The sequence below is a fragment of the Argopecten irradians genome, chromosome 2 (assembly GCF_041381155.1).
Source record: "Argopecten irradians isolate NY chromosome 2, Ai_NY, whole genome shotgun sequence".
In the NCBI taxonomy this organism is placed as follows: Eukaryota; Metazoa; Mollusca; class Bivalvia; order Pectinida; family Pectinidae; genus Argopecten; species Argopecten irradians.
In genome coordinates this window covers 63,608,349-63,622,952 of record NC_091135.1, presented here as the reverse complement: position 1 = coordinate 63,622,952, position 14,604 = coordinate 63,608,349, and positions in this window count along the sequence as shown.

Here is a 14,604-nt window from a genome sequence, read left to right as displayed (position 1 = left end):
TTCTTTAAAAAAGAATGTTCATGAAACTGAATACCTATTTCCATTTTGGTTATCATATTCGACCCAATAAGAGCCCATGTCCCTATAAGCGCCCCTCCCCCTTTTTGAAGCCTCGGTTTCAATTTCCCAGGCATAAACAAAGACCAAAACTACACAAAACTGTATATGTTTGCAATAATTTTGTGTTATTAGCACTTTTTCATTTTTAGGTCACCTGAGACGAAGTCTCAAGTGACCTATTCTAATCGCCTTTTGTCCGTCGTCGTGCGTCATGCGTCGTGCGTCGTATGTCCGTAAACAATTTACATTTTCGTCTTCTTCTCCAAAACTGCTGAAGCAATTTCAATGAAATTTTGCACAAACCTTCTAAGGCATAAGGCCAATCAAAATTGTGAATTATATGGTCCCCACCCCCCAGGTGGCTCTGGGAGGGGCCAAAAGGGGTAAAATTGAGTAAAATTGTAAAAATCTTCTTCTCTACTCACAGATGTGGTAGAATCAAATACTGTTCATAGATAGAAAGGTCTTAAGGTCCTTTACAAAAATTGTGAATTATATGACCCTGGGGTCTCTAGTTTGCCCCTGGGGAGGGGGTTAAGTTTACTATAGTTTATATAGGGAAAACACATTTTTGCACATTATTTGGTCATTTGTAATAGGAAATGAGTCAAATGTTGACAGAATTATCAGTATAAGATGGCCATTTAATCCTATTAACAAATTTTCTATGACTGACCCCCAGGGGCCTTAGGGGCGGGGTCAAAAGGGGTCAAATAGGCTAAAACTTCAAAAATCTTCTTCTGAAATTCTGGAAATGGTAGAATCAAATATTTTTCATAAATAAAAAGGTATTAAGGTCCTTTACAAAAATTGTGAATTATATGACCCCTGTGTTTCACGTTTTCCCCTGGGGAGGGGGTCAAGTTTACTATAGTTTATATAGGGAAAACACATTTATGAGCATGTTTTGCTCAATTTTTATTGGAAACGAGTCAAACTTGATTAGAATTATTAGCCTGAGATAGCATTTTAATATCATATCCACATTGGTCCTGGCCGACCCCCTGGGGTTAGAAGGGTGGGGCTAAAAAAGGGTCAAATAGGCTAAAACTTCAAAAATATTCTTCTGAAATTCTGGAAATGGTAGAATCAAATATTTTTCATAAATAAAAAGGTATTAAGGTCCTTTACAAAAATTGTGAATTATATGACCCTGGGGTCTCACGTTTCCCCCTGTGGAGGGGGTCAAGTTTACCATAGTTTATATAGGGAAAACACATTTATGAGCATTTTTTGCTCAATTTTCATTGGAAACAAGTCAAACTTGGTTAGAATTATTGGCCTGAGATAGCATTTTAATATCATATCCATATTGGTCCAGGCCAACCCACTGGGGGGCAGAGGGGCGGGGCCAAAAAAGGTCAAATAGGCTAAAACTTCAAAAATATTCTTTTAAAATTCTGGAAATGGTAGATTCAAATACACTTTATAGATGAAAAGGTCTTAAAGTTTGTTTATAAAAATTGTAAATTATATGACACTGGGGTCTCACGTTTCCCCTTGGGGAGTGGGTCAAGTTTACAATAGTTTATATAAGAAAAACACATTAATGAGCATTTTTTGCTCAATTTTCATAGGAAATGAGTCAAACTTGGTTAGAATTATTGGCCTGAGATAGCATTTTAATATCATATCCACATTGGTCCTGGCCGACTCCCTGGGGGCAGAGGAGCGGGGCAAAAAAAGTGTCAAATAGGCTAAAACTTCAAAAATCTTCTAAAATTCTGGATATAGTAGAATCAAATTATTATAGATGGAAAGGTCTTAAGGTGTGTTATAAAAATTGTGAATTATATAACCTTGGGGTCTCACGGGGAGGGGTCAAGTTTACTTTAGTTTATATAGGAAAAACATTTTTGTGAACATTATTTGCCCAATTTTCGTAGGAAATTAGTCAAACTTGATTAGAATTATTAGCCTAAGATATAGCATTTTAACATCCATATCTGTCCTCGATGACCCCCTGGGGGACCAGAGGGGCCGGACCAAACAGGGTAAAAATGATTAAAATTTCAAAAAATACCTCGAGTTCACAGGTTTGATGAAAGCAATTACTCTTCATAGTCTAAAAAGTCAAATTTATAAATCACTGACCAACTTCAATTCCCAGCATATAGTGTTTATATGTCTTTATGTTTTTCTTTATTTGTTTCATTATATATTCTAACTCAGGTGACCGTTTAGGCCCATGGGCCTCTTGTTTTGTTTTTAATTTTGTAAACATCCTGGCCTTGCAATGGGGCTTATTGAGTCAAACACGTAAATGTGACCACAGTTATGTAATTTTCTTCCTTTTATATATATACCAAGCTGTCTCTAAAGGTAACTGACCTGAAAATGTATCCATTAATTTGCCTTGTTGAATTCCAGTGTGTAAATTTAGTTTATGAGCGTAATTAAGACAAATAGAGAAAATGTGTAACTACTGAAAGATTTGTAGTGTTCTAAAAGCGGTATTTAAAGCTATTCTTAATTAGGGACATGTAGTAGTTTGATAACTATGTGGTACATAAGCAGACCTCTAAGAGAGTTTCTGATTAGGCTGGCCGTTTTAATGGATATATATGCCTAGATCTGTTTGTTAGGAGAAGGTTTTTAGCTTTAATTGATAGGAGGAAAGCTCATTAAAAACATAGCATAAAACACAATTGCCCCACTGCACCAAGGAAAGAAGTGTCTAGCCTCATATTACTATACTAAGAGAAAAATTAAAACTTAATTATCTTTAGATAGGTAATTAGAAGAGAAATTACTTGAGCCTTAATGAGAACTAGATCATTGTAGCTCTTGTAAGCAAAGGCAGTTGTTAGGTATTCTGTCAAGCTTCTATGTGATAAAGAGTATGTTGGAGATTTATAGATTCTCTTTTAAAATCTCACGACAGTAAATCAGCCAATCAGTTCGTGTGTTGTGTCCTTATGCAGTGCTTAAACCTGCCATAAATAATAAAACTAGTAAAGCAATTCTTATTCTGACTAAGTTGATTTTGATAGATATATGTTTTTCTGCTTTCCATAGATACAGTTTGTCTAATATGTAGTTATTTCTCGTTTTAGATGTAGAATAAATGCATGGAAAATCTCCATTTCAAGAATAGGTTTTATTTCTATTAAAAAAGTCCTTGTTTCAAAATGTATATAACAGTGTCATTATATATATCATCTTTGTTTGTAAAGCATACCTTAATTGTTCTTTACTAAATGGGGCAATACATTTGAATTCTTTATTTCCGTTTTCTTTTATATTATCTCCATTGTGCTTTTACAGAAAATTTTGATCACAAGATTGTATATGTTGATGTTTTTTGGCCTCTACTTAATACTTTACCTCCACCTTACTTACCTAATATGGACTGTCCTACTGTACACACAACTTTACCTCCACCTTACTTACCTAATATGGACTGTCCTACTGTACACACAACTTAACCTCCACCTTACTACACAATATGCCACTTACCATTACCTCCACCTTACTAATATGGACTGTCCTACTGTACACACAACTTTACCTCCACCTTACTTACCTAATATGGACTGTCCTACTGTACACACAAACTTTACCTCCACCTTACTTACCTAATATGGACTGTCCTACTGTACACACAACTTTACCTCCACCTTACTTACCTAATATGGACTGTCCTACTGTACACACAACTTTACCTCCACCTTACTTACCTAATATGGACTGTCCTTCTGTACACACAACTTTACCTCCACCTTACTTACCTAATATGGACTGTCCTACTGTACACACAACTTTACCTCCACCTTATTTACCTAATATGGACTGTCCTACTGTACACACTTTACACCTTACTTACCTAATATGGACTGTCCTACTGTACACACAACTTTACCTCCACCTTACCTAATATGGACTGTCCTACTGTACACACAACTTTACCTCCACCTTACTTACCTAATATGGACTGTCCTACTGTACACACAACTTTACCTCCACCTTATTTACCTAATATGGACTGTCCTACTGTTACACACAACTTTACCTCCACCTTACTTACCTAATATGGACTGTCCTACTGTACACACAACTTTACCTCCACCTTATTTACCTAATATGGACTGTCCTACTGTACACACAACTTTACCTCCACCTTATTTACCTAATATGGACTGTCCTACTGTACACACAACTTTACCTCCACCTTACTTTACCTAATATGGACTGTCCTACTGTACACACAACTTTACCTCCACCTTACTTACCTAATATGGACTGTCCTACTGTACACACAACTTTACCTCCACCTTATTTACCTAATATGGACTGTCCTACTGTACACACAACTTTACCTCCACCTTATTTACCTAATATGGACTGTCCTACTGTACACACAACTTTACCTCCACCTTACTTACCTAATATGGACTGTCCTACTGTACACACAACTTTACCTCCACCTTACTTACCTAATATGGACTGTCCTACTGTACACACAACTTTACCTCCACCTTACTTACCTAATATGGACTGTCCTACTGTACACACAACTTTACCTCCACCTTACTTACCTAATATGGACTGTCCTACTGTACACACAACTTTACCTCCACCTTACTTACCTAATATGGACTGTCCTACTGTACACACAACTTTACCTCCACCTTACTTACCTAATATGGACTGTCCTACTGTACACACAACTTTACCTCCACCTTACTTACCTAATATGGACTGTCCTACTGTACACACAACTTTACCTCCACCTTACTTACCTAATATGGACTGTCCTACTGTACACACAACTTTACCTCCACCTTACTTACCTAATATGGACTGTCCTACTGTACACACAACTTTACCTCCACCTTACTTACCTAATATGGACTGTCCTACTGTACACACAACTTTACCTCCACCTTACTTACCTAATATGGACTGTCCTACTGTACACACAACTTTACCTCCACCTTACTTACCTAATATGGACTGTCCTACTGTACACACAACTTTACCTCCACCTTACTTACCTAATATGGACTGTCCTACTGTACACACAACTTTACCTCCACCTTACTTACCTAATATGGACTGTCCTACTGTACACACAACTTTACCTCCACCTTACTTACCTAATATGGACTGTCCTACTGTACACACAACTTTACCTCCACCTTACTTACCTAATATGGACTGTCCTACTGTACACACAACTTTACCTCCACCTTATTACCTAATATGGACTGTCCTACTGTACACACAACTTTACCTCCACCTTACTTACCTAATATGGACTGTCCTACTGTACACACAACTTTACCTCCACCTTACTTACCTAATATGGACTGTCCTACTGTACACACAACTTTACCTCCACCTTATTTACCTAATATGGACTGTCCTACTGTACACACAACTTTACCTCCACCTTACTTACCTAATATGGACTGTCCTACTGTACACACAACTTTACCTCCACCTTACTTACCTAATATGGACTGTCCTACTGTACACACAACTTTACCTCCACCTTACTTACCTAATATGGACTGTCCTACTGTACACACAACTTTACCTCCACCTTACTTAACCTAATATGGACTGTCCTACTGTACACACAACTTTACCTCCACCTTACTTACCTAATATGGACTGTCCTACTGTACACACAACTTTACCTCCACCTTACTTACCTAATATGGACTGTCCTACTGTACACACAACTTTACCTCCACCTTACTTACCTAATATGGACTGTCCTACTGTACACACAACTTTACCTCCACCTTACTTACCTAATATGGACTGTCCTACTGTACACACAACTTTACCTCCACCTTACTTACCTAATATGGACTGTCCTACTGTACACACAACTTTACTCCACCTTACTAGGCTTTACCACTCCTTATTACCTAATATGGACTGTCCTACTGTACACACAACTTTACCTCCACCTTACTTACCTAATATGGACTGTCCTACTGTACACACAACTTTACCTCCACCTTACTTACCTAATATGGACTGTCCTACTGTACACACAACTTTACCTCCACCTTACTTACCTAATATGGACTGTCCTACTGTACACACAACTTTACCTCCACCTTACTTACCTAATATGGACTGTCCTACTGTACACACAACTTTACCTCCACCTTACTTACCTAATATGGACTGTCCTACTGTACACACAACTTTACCTCCACCTTACTTACCTAATATGGACTGTCCTACTGTACACACAACTTTACCTCCACCTTACTTACCTAATATGGACTGTCCTACTGTACACACAACTTTACCTCCACCTTACTTACCTAATATGGACTGTCCTACTGTACACACAACTTTACCTCCACCTTACTTACCTAATATGGACTGTCCTTCTGTACACACAACTTTACCTCCACCTTACTTACCTAATATGGACTGTCCTACTGTACACACAACTTTACCTCCACCTTACTTACCTAATATGGACTGTCCTACTGTACACACAACTTTACCTCCACCTTACTTACCTAATATGGACTGTCCTCTGTACACACAACTTTACCTCCACCTTACTTACCTAATATGGACTGTCCTACTGTACACACAACTTTACCCTCCACACACTTACCTTACCTAATATGGACTGTCCTACTGTACACACAACTTTACCTCCACTTACTTACCTAATATGGACTTCTACTTATATGGACTGTCCTACTGTACACACAACTTTACCTCCACCTTACTTACCTAATATGGACTGTCCTACTGTACACACAACTTTACCTCCACCTTACTTACCTAATATGGACTGTCCTACTGTACACACAACTTTACCTCCACCTTACTTACCTAATATGGACTGTCCTACTGTACACACAACTTTACCTCCACCTTACTTCACCTAATATGGACTGTCCTACTGTACACACAACTTTACCTCCACCTTACTTCACCTAATATGGACTGTCCTACTGTACACACAACTTTACCTCCACCTTACTTACCTAATATGGACTGTCCTACTGTACACACAACTTTACCTCCACCTTACTTACCTAATATGGACTGTCCTACTGTACACACAACTTTACCTCCACCTTACTTACCTAATATGGACTGTCCTACTGTACACACAACTTTACCTCCACCTTACTTACCTAATATGGACTGTCCTACTGTACACACAACTTTACCTCCACCTTATTTACCTAATATGGACTGTCCTACTGTACACACAACTTTACCTCCACCTTACTTACCTAATATGGACTGTCCTACTGTACACACAACTTTACCTCCACCTTACTTACCTAATATGGACTGTCCTACTGTACACACAACTTTACCTCCACCTTACTTACCTAATATGGACTGTCCTACTGTACACACAACTTTACCTCCACCTTACTTACCTAATATGGACTGTCCTACTGTACACACAACTTTACCTCCACCTTACTTCACCTAATATGGACTGTCCTACTGTACACACAACTTTACCTCCACCTTACTTACCTAATATGGACTGTCCTACTGTACACACAACTTTACCTCCACCTTACTTACCTAATATGGACTGTCCTACTGTACACACAACTTTACCTCCACCTTACTTACCTAATATGGACTGTCCTACTGTACACACAACTTTACCTCCACCTTATTTACCTAATATGGACTGTCCTACTGTACACACAACTTTACCTCCACCTTACTTACCTAATATGGACTGTCCTACTGTACACACAACTTTACCTCCACCTTACTTACCTAATATGGACTGTCCTACTGTACACACAACTTTACCTCCACCTTACTTACCTAATATGGACTGTCCTACTGTACACACAACTTTACCTCCACCTTACTTACCTAATATGGACTGTCCTACTGTACACACAACTTTACCTCCACCTTACTTACCTAATATGGACTGTCCTACTGTACACACAACTTTACCTCCACCTTACTTACCTAATATGGACTGTCCTACTGTACACACAACTTTACCTCCACCTTATTTACCTAATATGGACTGTCCTACTGTACACACAACTTTACCTCCACCTTACTTACCTAATATGGACTGTCCTACTGTACACACAACTTTACCTCCACCTTACTTACCTAATATGGACTGTCCTACTGTACACACAACTTTACCTCCACCTTATTTACCTAATATGGACTGTCCTACTGTACACACAACTTTACCTCCACCTTACTTACCTAATATGGACTGTCCTTCTGTACACACAAACTTTACCTCCACCTTACTTACTGTCTACCTAATATGGACTGTCCTACTGTGTCACACACACTTTACCTCCACCTTACTTACCTAATATGGACTGTCCTACTGTACACACAACTTTACCTCCACCTTACTTTACCTAATATGGACTGTCCTACTGTACACACAACTTTACCTCCACCTTACTTACCTAATATGGACTGTCCTACTGTACACACAACTTTACCTCCACCTTACTTACCTAATATGGACTGTCCTACTGTACACACAACTTTACCTCCACCTTACTTACCTAATATGGACTGTCCTACTGTACACACAACTTTACCTCCACCTTACTTACCTAATATGGACTGTCCTACTGTACACACAACTTTACCTCCACCTTACTTACCTAATATGGACTGTCCTACTGTACACACAACTTTACCTCCACCTTACTTACCTAATATGGACTGTCCTACTGTACACACAACTTTACCTCCACCTTACTTACCTAATATGGACTGTCCTACTGTACACACAACTTTACCTCCACCTTACTTACCTAATATGGACTGTCCTACTGTACACACAACTTTACCTCCACCTTACTTACCTAATATGGACTGTCCTACTGTACACACAACTTTACCTCCACCTTACTTAACTAATATGGACTGTCCTACTGTACACACAACTTTACCTCCACCTTACTTACCTAATATGGACTGTCCTACTGTACACACAACTTTACCTCCACCTTACTTACCTAATATGGACTGTCCTACTGTACACACAACTTTACCTCCACCTTACTTACCTAATATGGACTGTCCTACTGTACACACAACTTTACCTCCACCTTACTTACCTAATATGGACTGTCCTACTGTACACACAACTTTACCTCCACCTTACTTACCTAATATGGACTGTCCTACTGTACACACAACTTTACCTCCACCTTACTTACCTAATATGGACTGTCCTACTGTACACACAACTTTACCTCCACCTTACTTACCTAATATGGACTGTCCTACTGTACACACACAACTTTACCTCCACCTTACTTACCTAATATGGACTGTCCTACTGTACACACAACTTTACCTCCACCTTACTTACCTAATATGGACTGTCCTACTGTACACACAACTTTACCTCCACCTTACTTACCTAATATGGACTGTCCTACTGTACACACAACTTTACCTCCACCTTACTTACCTAATATGGACTGTCCTACTGTACACACAACTTTACCTCCACCTTACCTAATATGGACTGTCCTACTGTACACACAACTTTACCTCCACCTTACTTACCTAATATGGACTGTCCTACTGTACACACAACTTTACCTCCACCTTACTTACCTAATATGGACTGTCCTACTGTACACACAACTTTACCTCCACCTTACTTACCTAATATGGACTGTCCTACTGTACACACAACTTTACCTCCACCTTACTTACCTAATATGGACTGTCCTACTGTACACACAACTTTACCTCCACTTACTTACCTAATATGGACTGTCCTACTGTACACACAACTTTACCTCCACCTTACTTACCTAATATGGACTGTCCTACTGTACACACAACTTTACCTCCACCTTACTTACCTAATATGGACTGTCCTACTGTACACACAACTTTACCTCCACCTTACTTACCTAATATGGACTGTCCTACTGTACACACAACTTTACCTCCACCTTATTTACCTAATATGGACTGTCCTACTGTACACACAACTTTACCTCCACCTTATTACCCTAATATGGACTGTCCTACTGTACACACAACTTTACCTCCACCTTACTTACCTAATATGGACTGTCCTACTGTACACACAACTTTACCTCCACCTTATTTACCTAATATGGACTGTCCTACTGTACACACAACTTTACCTCCACCTTATTTACCTAATATGGACTGTCCTACTGTACACACAACTTTACCTCCACCTTACCTAATATGGACTGTCCTACTGTACACACAACTTTACCTCCACCTTATTTACCTAATATGGACTGTCCTACTGTACACACAACTTAACCTCCACCTTACTTCACCTAATATGGACTGTCCTACTGTACACACAACTTTACCTCCACCTTACCTAATATGGACTGTCCTACTGTTCACACAACTTAGCTGTATTCCTGGAATATATTTTTTGATGCTGGCTAAGGATTCATATGGCATTTTACTAGTATAATTGATTGACACCAGAGTGGCTGAGTGGTTAAAGTGTCCAACACCTTCTAATCTTCCATATCTCCAAGGCAATTAGCAGGACAGGCAGGAGAACTTAAGATAGGTGATTTTTTTCCAGAATATTCCATATGGTCTTAATACATAAGGGACAAAGAAAAACAGTGACTTTAAAACCAAGTGGTCTTTAGTGTTTAAAATGGCCATTGACGACCCTATAGTGTGGTCTTATAAGCAAGTGGTTGTTATATACAGGTGGTTGCTTAGAAAGTAACTTGTGTAAACTGGATGTCAAAGGAACCAGCATATTTGGTCGGTATAGCCAGGCTTCTGGGTTAAAGAATTGCTATAAATGATGAAGGAAAATGCCATTTAATTGTGCTGGACCGGTATCCGAATTAGCCTGGTTTGAACAAGTTAAATTGTATTGCTAGGTACTGGTCCGGAAACTTCTAGCCACTATTGTGATATCTAAGCTAGGTATTGGTAAGGTGCTATCAACAAACTATTGATTTTTCTGCTAGAGTTGCACCACCAAGTCCTGACACCAAATGACCATACCAGTATTACAGCACCTTAATACAATTAAACCATTATACTCAGGTCAGTGTAAGTGTCCTATTGTTTCAGAGCTTCATGTTAAAGTAGCCTTGTATTATTTAGGTAGACCCTTTATTAGAAGTGATTTTATAATGATGCTGGGAGCTAACACAGGGCCCAACTGGGGCATACATCATCATTCCTTCTAATCAAAGTTTGTATCATGTAAAATGGTGGACAGCTTAATTGATAATGAGAACTTGTGGGCTGACTTCTGGGAGATATACAGGGCAAGCAGGAAACATGGTGTGATGCATAATTAGTAATTAAACATTGCATCTGATGCTAATTATAAAACTTTTCACTACCTGTGGGATTTGTAATTCTGCCTTTGTTTAAGTTAACCTAGTTAATTATAGATAACACCAAATTTTAAAATGTTCTCACACTCCTGCCGCAAAATTCCAAGGGTTTTTTCGCACTTGACTAATTGATTTTATATCAAATTAGCAGAGAAAGGGTACATAGAATTCAACACATATTACTATCATTTATAAATTTTTAATGATTTTTTTTTTTTATTTTGGAGGTGGTTAATCTACAAAAGATTATATCAAAGCTGACATTTTATACCTGGGCAGATTAGGAGGGAAATGATATAGAAAGCTAAATTATATAATTAATTGATGTATCCCAGAAATCACCTATAGACAACAGACACTGACCAATGATGGCCAGTGGTCAGTACTGTGTATAAAAAGTACCAGGTATGGGTAAAGAAAGTACCTGGATGATTTCTCACATGTATATGTACTTTATATACACCATTGAACACCTTAACCACTGAGCCATCCCTTCAGGTACCATAATTAGGGTACAAAATGTCCTACTTGTAACAAACATGTGGAATATCGAGGGGGAGGGGGCATTTGAACTCTTCTTTCTTTTGCAGCAGATTGAAGAGTTCATTATAAAGTTACAGGTGAGTGAGACGGGGATGTGAATTGGTGCTACGTTTTTACTTGTTATCCTTTAGATCTCTAGTATTTGTTACAGCCATCAGACATACCTGGTGATTTAAGCATTTGTTTGTTTCTAGACCACCTGGCTGTTTTATATCAGTTTTCTACAGACTTTGTATTAGGCTGTCTGATCTACTTCATGTATTAAACGACATTCTTATTATTTATTTTTTTATGAGTTAAACCTATATAAATGTACATATATAGTATAAGTTTTAAAATATTGGTGACATGTTTCATTTATGTATGATTAACATTAATTTTTTAATTGATTTTTTTCTTTTTTTTTATATATAATTAACAGAGAATATATATCTGGATTTTTTTTTTTTCTGTTTTGATCTCATTATAATATTTTTCTTTGAATCTACTGTCTGAAAGGCAGAATAACAAATCTAATATACCTACAAGTTATTAACTGAGGCATGCTTCCACATGAATCAACAGGTAGGAAATGCAGTGGTAAATCAGTAAATAGATATAACAGGACAACAGCATTTTTACTATAACTATTTTTTACTTTGATTTGTCGTAAAAAGTATTTGCTAAGGCTCAAAAAAGTTCTGACTCATTTTATTAAATTTCCTACAAAGTGAACACTCGTCTAAGATGGTCTGTGTATGTGTTCTGTATCTCTATCAGTGTGGACGGCCCTGTTTAGGCTCTCATTGACACTCAGTCCATAGTTAGCTGTAAGTTTAATTAAAATTGAATTTGGAACTGTTAAAAATTAGAAATTAGAAGAGTTAAAATGAGAAATTTGAACAATTTATATCGGAAATTGGAATAATTAAAATCAGAAATTAGAACAGTTAAAATCAGAAATCAGAACAATTAATGTAAGATATTGGAATAATTAAAATCAGAAATTAGAACAATTAACACCTAAATCTTCATGATAGATTTAAATGTGCATTATGAAGGTGACTACTTTTATGTACATACCAGGTACCAAGAATCTGCAGAAATCAGTGATTTTATATTTGCCTTACCAAGGAGAGAGAGATAAATGAAGCCAGGTTTAACATACATGTGTATATAAACATGAATGTGATGGTGTTAAACAAAGGCTCCATGGTGTTAAACAGAGGCTCCATGGTGTTAAACAGAGGCTCCATGGTGTTAAACAAAGGCTCCATGGTATTAAACAGAGGCTCCATGGTGTTAAACAAAGGCTCCATGGTGTTAAACAGAGGCTCCATGGTGTTAAACAGAGGCTCCATGGTGTTAAACAGAGGCTCCATGGTGTTAAACAGAGGCTTCATGGTGTTAAACAGAGGCTCCCAAATGTTTCAGTTTTAAACTAGCTTAAAGCTTTCGTTTGAATTGAGTTGGAAGCTTTTCAAAAACTGTTAATTGTTGAAAAACCTAATTTTCTCTTTTTTTTCAAAGTCTATGTAGATTTTAAATTTGTATTTCAATAGCTTACCAACGATTGCCATGGCAACTGAGGTCTCTAGGGCAGAGTTCCTGTGCCCCTAGTGATTTCATTTTACATAGCAATTGTTCTGTGTGCTTGAGAGTTGTTTGAAATTTGACATAGCATGCCAAGCTAGACTGTTAATAAGTAACGCAATTTATGTTTAAACAAGCTCATGCATAATCAAACAATGATCGATAATTCAGTCTAGAAAATATTCATGGAAAAATGTCCTTTGTAATGACAACTGTACTGATTTAAATGTCGCGGAAACCATTTTTGTGTTTTAATGTGTAAATGTGATGTAACTACAGTAAAGAAATAAAAGCTAAAACAGTTTTCTTTCATAACTATGATAACAAAGTTATATTAGTATAACTTAGTTGAAATGGTTCTGTATGTGGGTTATGATTCTATAGTAAATGCTACTTACTGTAGAATGGTTTACATTACGATGAATGTCGTGTGCTATATGTGATATCCACCAATGTATTGTCTTTTACATGTATTGTCATTTCCACATCATTTTCACTTTATACTTTTCTTATTTTTTCTTATACATATAGTTTGTATTGTGATATGATAAATAATGACTTTGTACTATCTGATGAGGTTAAAGAAACATCTGTGGGGCCCAATGATTAATGTATATGGGTTAACAATTTCCTGACTGTGGGGCCCAATGATTAATGTATATGGGTTAACAATTTCCTGACTGTGGGGCCCAATGATTAATGTATATGGGTTAACAATTTCCTGACTGTGGGGCCCAATGATTAATGACTGTGGGGCCCAATGATTAATGTATATGGGTTAACAATTTCCTGACTGTGGGGCCCACTGATTAATGTATATGGGTTAACAATTTCCTGACTGTGGGGCCCACTGATTAATGTATATGGGTTAACAATTTCCTGACTGTGGGGCCCACTGATTAATGTATATGGGTTAACAATTTCCTGACTGTGGGGCCCACTGATCAATGTATATAGGTTAACAATTTCCTGACTGTGGGGCCCAATGATTAATGTATATGGGTTAACAATTTCCTGACTGTGGGGCCCAATGATTAATGTATATGGGTTAACAATTTCCTGACTGTGGGGCCCACTGATTAATGTATAT